The following is a 10,334-nucleotide window of genomic DNA, read 5'->3' on the forward strand; positions in this document are numbered from 1 at the left end:
AGAGGGATCATGGCTGATCTCTTGTGTGTTGGGCCAAGCAGGGTTTCATCCCCACTCCCATTGGCTGAACCCCACCTTGTCCCTCACCCCACCCCCACCTGGAATGCAGAGTTAAAAGATGGAGGGGGGTTCCGCCCCCTCTTTATCAGCCCAGATAAATGCTGTCCTCATCAACTGATGGGAGCCAACTACTTTAGGCTTTACGATAACCTCTGGTCAGCTGCTGCTGCTGTTGTTGTTTTAAAACAGCATCCTTCCTGCATCTCCCTTTCACATCACTTCCTTGAAGCTGTAAGAAGCGGCGTACTGAACACACAGCCTGCCCAACCCACTTGCAAAAGTGTCCAGCCATGTCATATTTTCTGTAAGGTTAAGTGCAGCTGGTGATGAGCTTCAGGGGGCCTCCTTCTCTACTCACAAGGAATCCCCTTAGCTCTGCAGCAGGTCCTGCTGAGCACTAGGGAATAAATTGACCTGGTGGCAGCTACTCCTCTGTAAATAACAAACAGGTCTGGCCTCTCAGGTGGTCCTGCAGTCACACACAGCAGGTGATCTTTCCAAAAACCGGCACACAATCGGTGAATAATCAATCTGGGCACTTTTTCATTCATGGAAAAGTTGCTGATGGATTAACTCAGCAATGGGGGGCCTGTGGACTACAATTCCCATCATCCTTGACCATTATCCATGTTGTCTGGGGTAAAGGGGAGCTGGGGTCCCAAAAATATTTGCAAGGCCACACACAGGCTTCTCATCTTAGCTAACACTACCCTAGGCTGCATCAACAGAAGTCGAGTGTCCAGATCAGGGGAAATCATAGTCCCACTCTCTTCTGCCCTGGTCAGACCACACCTGGAATACTGGGTCCAGTTCTGGGCACCATAATTTAAGAAGGACGTTGACAAGCTGGAAGGTGTGCAGAGGAGGGCGACCAGGATGGTCAGGGGTCAGGTTAACCAAGCCTGATGAGGAAGGGTTGAGGGAATTGGGTTTGTGTAGCCCGGCAAAGAGGACACTGAGATGTGATAGGACAGCCATCTTCAAATATCTGAAGAGCTGCCACATGAAAAAGGGAGGAAGCTTGTTTTCTCCTGCTCTGAAGGGTAGGACTCGAACCCATGGCTTCAAGTCCAACTAAACATCTGGAAGAGCTTCCAGTTCAACAGTGGAAGGGACTCCCAGCAAAGGTGGTTCTTTAGCTGCGATTCCTGGGGTTGAGATGCATGGCCCTTAGAATTCCTTCCAGCCCTACATTTCTATAATTCTAAGATCTCTGGATTAATCTAACCAATGGATTAATGGAGCAGCCTGTGCAATCGCAGATGCCTTCTGCAGCCGTGCAAGTAATCCTGAGGCTGGGTGGGGCAAGACAAGAGGCCCCCCTGGGTCGAGGGCAGACTGGCTGCAGTGGAGCCTCAAGACCCTACACTGGCCCTGAAGGCCGCAACTGGGATACTTCTCAGAGTCAAGGAGCATCAAAGGTGTTTTAAGGCTTCTGTTTACTCTAAAGGTCCCCAAACGATTGCCTAATTTTCAGGTCTTGGATTTCCTATCAGCTAACAAACTCAAAGGTCCTTTGTTGGCTGATAATGGCCTCATTTGCTCTTCCGTCCATCAGTGTATTTTGTTTGCCTTCCAAGACCTCGGAATAACATCCCAAGTGGGGAGGGCTTTGCTGCTCTCGCACTCGGGTCTTGTTGCTGGTAGACTTCTGCCCACTGGGACCTCCAGTTGGCCACTCTGGAGAACAAGAGGCTGGAGTAGATGGGTCGCTGGCCAGGGAACCTCTTCTTATGGAACCTCCCTGTCCAGAGCCACTCTATCAAGATCCCTAGGTTCTGAGCGGCATTTCATCCCTGGGAGAAGGTTGGACTAGATGGGCAGTTTTAGGATCTTCCTCTTGTCTCCCATCTTCCATGATGGTCAATATGGCACCTTTGAAACAGGAATTGGTCCCCCACCTCCTCTGAGCAACAGCTTCTGCTGCCTCCAGTACCCCTTGGTGCCCCAGAGGGCCCCCACAAACCAACTGGTCTCGCTGACGGGGGCCTTGCACAGCCCTGCGTCTCCCCAGTGGGCTTCCCTGTCAGACCAGGCCCTTCTGGACCCCTCATTGCTCCTCCCGCTCAGGTGAAGTGGGGAGTTTGTGTGTGGGCCTCTGTGTTTATGGCTGCCCTACTGGGTCCCTGGTGGGCAGAGCAGTGGGGGGGGGGGAGGCTGAGCCGCTAACAGCAGACGGCCAGAAAAGGGTGGGCCGGGCTGTGGGGGGTGGTCCTCTCCTCCCCATCTCTGCTCATAAATTGGAAGCAATAAATATCTCCTTATCTGGGAGTCCTCCCTCCCTCCCTGCTGGCTGCCAGACTGCTCTTATCTCGGGGAGCTTTCCCAGTTGGCAGGTCATATTTTAAGCTGATAAAGAGAGGCAGGCAGAGATTAAATGGGCCCTTTTGGCGGTGCTGCTGAGAGATGGTTTCTCAGGCCATATTTCTCAACTCACCACCTTCCCCCTCCTCCTTCCTCCTCCTCCTCCTCCTGCCTCTTATGGAGACCCAGGGAGAGGCTGGCTGCTTCCTCCTCACCTGGCGCCTCCATTGCACAGCACCAAGTTAAACTATGGAACTCTCTTCCACTGGAGGAGGCCCTGATGGCCTCCAACTTGGATGGCTTTGAAACAGGGATTAGACAGATTCATGGAGGAGGCAGAGCTGAGCCTCCATGGCTAGCAGCCCCCCCCCAGCCCCCTCCTCCTCCACAGATTTGTCTAATACACTCCTAAAGCCTTCTAGGTTGGTGGCCATGACTGCCTCTAGTGGGAGGGAGTTCCACAGTCCAACTATTTACTGCATGAAGGAGGACTTCCTTTTCTCTGTCCTGAATCTTCAGTCCTATGCTCTTACAGCACCAGAGAAGCACTCTGTACATTCTTAGAGGTAGGCTTGTATTTTGAAACCAACAGTCCCTTCCCCTTGGAGGGAAGGTACTCTGCATATGCTCAGAGGTTCCTTGCCCTTTGTAAACAAAAACCAGGAAAGTTGGAGGGGATGCCAACAAGCACACCTTTTCAAGTGGGTTTGCTGCTCTCCTGCTGAATGTTTCTTTTGGAGAATGTAAGGAGGAAGAGGCTTCTGGCTACTTGCGGATCAGACCAAAGACGGCAGAGCCCAGCCCAGTCTGCGCTTCCCCTGGGAGAGAAGCCCACAGGCAAGGCAGGAGCATAAGGCCCTTAAGAAGCTGGGACCAGCTTCCCTGTGAGATTGCCCTCTCATTGCTTCAATGGCAGAAATGGCACCACATCATATGCGCTGTTCCGCATTTGTAAGCATTTGATCCCTTAGTGTGGCAGCACCTACCCTTTGGAACTCCCTGCCTCTTGATGCCTTCTTCACTGTATTCTTTTCAGTGCCTACTAAAAGCATTCTTGTTTAGAAAAGCCTCCCCAGATGTTTAGAAAGTTGGTGCAAGTTTTAATCTGTTTTCATATTCAGTTTTTAAAAACTTTTTGAAATGAGTGTTCTTAAGTTTTTGATAATTTTATTGTTTTCCCATTTTTAAAAAACCACTTTGAGGTTGTTGTTTTACAGTCAAGGCAATGGAGGTTTAGGGTCAGAGTTTTCCTTCTCCTAGGTGGGCTCTGTTCCCAGCCCAACCTGCCCCTCACTTCCCTCTACGGCATGGGCAGAAAACGCCTTCTTGACTGCTGGACCCCACCTTGGACTCAGCCACCCCACCTGCCAGAGCCTGTTTTCACATGCAGGGGAAGCCCTTAACTCACCGAGGGTTTGAGACCCATCAGCTCCCCTGGGGACATCTTCTAGGAGCCCCAGGGGAGAGCTGAATGCTAGACCAAAGGTGGGGCAACTACCCCGGAAACAGCACAATGTGTTCCCCACCAGAGGAACTACCCCACCAACACCCCCCACACCCCATAATCATGTGTTGCTTCTCTTTGTGGAGTTTGCCCACAGCCCCCCTGACTGCTGTGTCCATCGCCTCCAGGGTCGGAGGGGAGGGGTGCCCCGAAATCCTTTCCAAAGAGCGCAGCCTGGGAAAGAGGAGAGGGCGGGGAGCCCCCGCATCACTTATTCATGGCGGATGAAACACGGCCCCCAGCGGCCCTTTTGAAGGTGCCTGGCCTCCGCATTGTCCGCGCTCCTTTCTCTTTGTGGCTGGGCCAGGCCAGCGCTGGGTCCTCATTGTGGCAGAGCAGCGGGTCGCCCTGGCAGGCAAAACCCCTTTGCTCGCCCAGCCCCACGCTCCCTTTGTGCCGACCAACGGAGAGGCGCTTTGCTCGCCGCTCGGAAAGGTCACCCCCCTGCCGGGGCGCCGTACCTGCGCCTTTGTGGCCGAGGCCTCGCCAAAGCGACATTTATTTCCAGATTACCACCGCCTGCTTTTTCTGCAACGAGAGCCCTTTAACTGTTGAGGCTCCAGGACGCAAAGGCGGGGAAAGGCCTTCGTGAGCCGGGAGAACGGAGGCTCCTCTCCGGCAGCTGAGCCAGACCCAGCTCCACTGCTTCCACAGGGAACGTCCGAGGAGAGCCCTTCACAAAACCATGGGATTGCAGACTCCCAAGGGTCCCCCAAAGGTCATCCAGTCCAACCCCTGCAATGCAGGAATCTCAGCTGAAGCATCCCATGAAAAGCAGAGGCACCCTTTGGAATCCTGCAAATGGCGGCTTCAGATCAGCTTCCCCAGAAGGACCTCAGGAATCCCCAGTGCCTAATATACTGAGTCAGACCATCCAGTTCAGTATTGTCCGCACAGGCTGGCAGCAGTTCAGACAGGGAGTCTCCCCCAGCCCCACCTGCAGGGACTGAACCTGGAGAGCAGATGTTCTTTCCCTGTAAAGAGCAAAGCAACTCCCCAAATGGATGGCTACTAGCCATGGTGAGTTTCCGACATTGCAGGGGGCTGGACTAGATGACTCTTGGGGGACCCACCTTAGCCCAGCATTCAAGAGCCAGTGTGGTGTAGTGGTTAAGAGTGATAGACTCGTAATCTGGGGAATGGGGTTCGCATCTCCGCTCCTCCACATGCAGCCGCTGGGTGACCTTGGACCAGTCACACTTCTTTGAAGTCTCTCAGCCCCACTTGTTGTGGGGGAGGAAGGGAAAGGAGAATGTTAGCCGCTTTGAGACTCCTTAAAGGGAGTGAAAGGCGGGATATCAAATCCAAACTCCTCCTCTTCTTCTTCTTCTTCTTCTTCTTCTTCTTCTTCTTCTTCTTCTTCTTCCTCTGTTCTCTCCATGGCCAACCGGATGCCTCTATTGGGAAATCCAAGATCCCAGCACAAGAGCAACTTTTCCTTCCAACATTTCCCCCCCAGGACGGAAATGTTCAGAAGCATCGCTGCCTCCGACTGAGGAGGGCAGAGCCCAGCCCTGATCCTGGCCAGTGGCCATCGATGGTCTTCTCTTGTCCTTTTCCAAAGCCATCCACTTTGGTGGCCTCCAGTGGGAGAGAGTTCCACAGCTTTACTCTGCATGGCAAGTTCCGTTGTTCAGCCAGGTGCTGCGAGTTCTGCACTTGAATTGAATTGAATTTTATTATTACGGTCACAGACCAGTTCCGGGTCACTTACAATATCAGGAAAATAATAAAATACAACAGGAATACATTGAATTGCAATTGGGTATAACAGAGACAATTCAGATATGGCGGCAGTTAAAAATATATATTAAATCTTGATCACTAAAATATAACCTAAAATTATCATTTAAAACCTTAATCATTGTGGTAGTACTGCTTGTTCCCTAAGTTTTATGGCAGCCGCACAGAATTTGGACACCCTGAGCGTGATCTCTAGATCCTTGTCCTCTACCAGGAGTTTTAGACATTGAAGTTCAGACCCATTTGGACATTTTTGTATAACAGGAGTGATAAATACCGAGTGTATATCCCTGTAGAAACCGCAGCGTAACAAGACATGAGAGACAGTTTTTGCACTTCAACCATCCACTGTGTGAATAAATCCTTTCTTTTCCTTTCTCTCCCTCCTCCCTGACCCAAAGAGCCCTGCTGCCTCCATGGGGCTTAACCGTAGGCGAGGCCCAAAGCGTGGCTGCTAGGACATGCCTCGCGGATGAACGGAAGCTGCCTGCCAAGATGGAGGTCGGAGGGGCTGGGGCAGCTCTGGCAGGAAGCTGCCTGGGGCTCTCTCCCAGCGTGAGGAGACACGGGGCTTGCGGCACTTTTCATCCTTCCACGCAGGAGAGCAGCCCCTTCCCGCTGCTAGGAATTTGTCTTCCCCTTTCCCCGTCCACGTGGGTGAGCAGCAGGGCCTGGCAGCCCAGAGGACGATGGGATAACTTGATTAAGGCCGAGGGCCAATGAGCGGAGCCCACCTCAAAGGGAGCCGTGCTCCTGGCCCTTGACCTCTCCTTGGGAGTTTGCAAATCATCCATTAAGGCAGGAGCCGCCCTGGGTGCAGACAAATCGGCCGCCGGCTCGCTCACATGCACATCCATCACACCCAGCAGGGCTTTGTGGCCTCGCTTTTAACGCGTGGAAGTTTCCCGGGGGCTGGGAAATGTCTGCTCTGCAGGGAGGTTGGGCCAGAGTCACCCACACGAAGGAGGCCTGCTCTGCAGTGCAGTTCAAGCCTTTCGCTGCCTCATTAGTGCCGTTTATACAAATGCTGAAAGGATTTAGGAGAAAGATTTCTGCTCCTACGGAAGGAATGTCAGGTTAGCTTGGCCATGCGAATGGGTCCACAACTCCCTCCCGCCCCATCAGAATTACTATTCTCCAACTTCTTTAAGGTTCCGTTTTCATTACTGACCATTCAAAAATAGCCTTGTTCTCCTCAGGATCCCGAAAAGGCGACTGAGCAAAGGGCGGGCGCAGGGGGCCACCCCAAGGAAGACCCTCTCTCCCCTTTCCAAGATGAAAAGGCTGTGGGGGGAGAGATGGTGCACAGGACTTGGGAGGGGGCAGCACTGGCTGGGGGGGGGGGCAAGGAAGGAGGTTCCAGGGCCTGCATAACTGTGGTCTGGTGCATTTATTGTTTTAAAGAATTGCTACTTCATTGCATTTTGTATTTCACACTGGATTGGACAAAGAGAGGCAGTACGTAAATATTTCAAACCAATAAACATTTTTAGGGGGGGGATATGGGTCACAGTTTTGGTTTGGAAATATGAGAACAACCCTGTGGGATCAGGCCCGCCTAGTCCAGCCTCCTGCTCTCCCGGAGGACAACTGGATGCCTCTAGGGAATCCCACAACAGGACCCACAGTCCCACTGGGATGGCTCTGCTCTGCCCTTCCCAGTTGGAGCCAACGTTGCTTCTGAACACCAGAGACTGGAAACCAAGGGGGGAGGGGGCCTGGATCCTGCATGGACGTTTCCACAGGGATCTGGTTGGTCACTGTGAGAAGAAGATGCTGGACTAGATGACCATGGGCTTGATCCAGCAGGGATCCTCTTACGTTCTGAATCTCTCTGAGCACTATCAGCCTCACACAAAGGAGCAGTGACTTGGGAGAACTTGCCCAGAACAACCTGAGGCTCAGATCTCATCCAGACTTCCTTCTGAGCTGTGTTTCTAGGCACACATCCAGCTTTCAATGCTGCTCCGTTTCTGAGAACCTGTTCCCCCCGCTTTGCCACTTGCCCATGAAATTTCCCCATGAAAACCTCCTCTTTACCACTGAATCAGAGCAAAGAGTGTTTGGACACGGGACTTCGAAGCTCAGACCTGCGTCTAGAAAGTGCGGGGCAAACGGTAAGTGTGAATGTGTCCTGCGTTCCGCCTTGTCCAAGACCCGCTTTCCCCGGCTGCTTCCACCCAGCGCGACTGTTCTCTGGGTGTGAGAGGCTGAGGCGGGTCCTGTGAGCTCAGGGGAGCAGGGAGGTAATAAAAGCAGCACCCAGCTGTGACTCTCAGCTGGGCACAACTGCACGGCTGCCCCGGTCAGAAGCCTCTGCTCTGAGAACTCCCCCCCCCACCTTGCCAAAATCAGGTTCCAGTCACAAAACACCAGTCTGGGGCTGGAATGATTTACGGAGTTCAGCCAGGAGTGGAGTCAATTAAGGTCACATTTCTGTGTTGCTAAACAACAGGCCCCATTCTGAGTTCAGAGCGGGCGGCTGAAAAGACGCCAAAGCACCCCCCCCCCCTTTGGAATGGGCCTTTTGAGGCGGCTCAAAGAGGACAAAACAAAAGGCGGGTTCTGCGGTGTCTCTCTTCTCCCACCATTGTCCCCTCCCTGGAAAGCAAAGGGGCTTCCATTGTGGCTGGGGAGGCTTTTTAATTGTTGCCTGCAAACAATGTGGCCTCACTGAGGTTGCTGTCATTCCAAGGGTCTCCAAAACACTGCAGGAGGAGAATGCCCCTCAAGAAGCACCCAGAGCAGGGGCAGGACCCCACGGCCCTCAGGGTGTCCTCCTCACCCCAAGGGACAAAATCCCCACCCACCAGTGGAAGAAGTCCCCTGCAATGCCAGCTTCTCAGGCCCGGCCCTGCCATGTGGCAGACTAAGGCAGCTGCCTCAAGTGGCAAATTCCGAGGGATGGGCAGTGTCTGCAGCCCCAGGAGAGCTTGCTGCCTGGCATGGCTGGCGTACCAATGAGGCGACCTGAGGCAACCCGCCTAAGGCGGCATGCTCCTTCCACCCCACCAGGGCATGGCCCGTATCTGTGGGTGGGAAGAAGCATCCATAGCATATCTTGCCACAGGTGCCAAAAGATCAGAGGCTGGCCCTTAACATAAGAACATCAGAAGGGCTGACTGGATCAGGCCAATGACCCCGTGAGTCCAGCATCCTGTTCTCACAGTGGCCAAGCAGATGGCCCGGTTGGTCAGATCCCTCCTGGAATACCGTGTCCTGTTCTGGGCTCCACAATTTAAGAAGGACATTGACAAGCTGGAAGGTGTGCAGAGGAGGGTGGCCAAGAAGATCAAGGGTCTGGAAATCAAGTTGAAAGAGCTGGATATGTTTAGCCTGGAATAGAGGAGACTGAGAGGAGATAGGAGAGCCATCTTCAAATTCCTCAAGGGCTGCCCCATGGAAGAGGGAGCAAGTTTGTTTTCTCCTGCTCCAGAGGGGAGGACCCAAACCAACAGCTTCACGTTACAAGAGGGGAGATTCCAGCTGAACATCAGGAAGAACTTTCTGACAGTGGAAAGGTCTCCTGCAGGAGAAGAGAAGAAGAAGAAGAGTTTGGATTTGATATCCCACTTTATCACTACCCGAAGGAGTCTCAAAGTGGCTCACTAAGAAGAAGAAGAGTTTGGATTTGATATCCCGCCTTTCACTCCCTTTAAGGAGTCTCAAAGCGGCTAACATTCTCCTTTCCCTTCCTCCCCCACAACAAACACTCTGTGAGGTGAGTGAGGCTGAGAGACTTCAGAGAAGTGTGACTGGCCCAAGGTCACCCAGCAGCTGCATGTGGAGGAGCGGAGACGCGAACCTGGTTCCCCAGATTATGAGACTACCACTCTTAACCACTACACCACACTGGCTCACTACCTCCTTTCCCTTCCTCCCCCACAACAAACACTCTGTGAGGTGCGTGGTGTGGGATGTAAACACAGGAGCAGTCAATGACAACATTCCTAGAATGTACATGTTAGAACATGGGGAGGGATGTCAGTCCAGCAAGCAGGTAAACTTCCTGGGACGGACTTCCTCTGCATGTGACCAGAGGTAGGTGTGGCCTCACCTGTGCAGGTAAATGATAAAACACAGGGCAGGCAGCCATATCTCTCTCTCTGCCATCTTCCTTCGATGAGGAAACATCTAAGGATGCTCTCTTGGCTCCCAGCCAAGAGAGGAGATAAGGACTATCTTGCTACAAGATAGATTCTGAATGTATGTAAACCTTTTTAAAGCTGTCTGCCTTCTGGGATCACATTGTGAACAGAACGTGAGTAAACTCTTTTATACTTTTATGAAGACTGTGTCGTGTCTTGTATTTTAAGAGGGAACAAAAGGGGAAATTGCCAGAGTAATTATTATAGAGGTTCTAGCGAACCTGTGCAAGCGTTACCGTTGCAAACTTAAAGGGGAATGTCTATAAACTCTGCTGATATTTTGGGAACTTGTTAGCACAAGTTGGACAAGGATATAATTAGTCAATATACCCTCTCCTGCACCCCAGAACATTCCCACACGTGGGGCTGAGAGACTTCAGAGAAGTGTGACTGGCCCAAGGTCACCCAGCAGCTGCATGTGGAGGAGCGGAGACGCGAACCCGGTTCCCCAGATTACGAGTCCACCGCTCTTAACCACTACACCACACTGATGGACTCTCCTTCCTTGGAGGTTTTTAAGCAGAGGTTGGATGGTTCGTAAGAGACCCCAGCCAGATGGAAATGTAGAGCCCATT

Source organism: Podarcis cretensis (genome assembly GCF_951804945.1).
Source record: "Podarcis cretensis genome assembly, chromosome: 5".
NCBI classification, from domain to species: domain Eukaryota; kingdom Metazoa; phylum Chordata; class Lepidosauria; order Squamata; family Lacertidae; genus Podarcis; species Podarcis cretensis.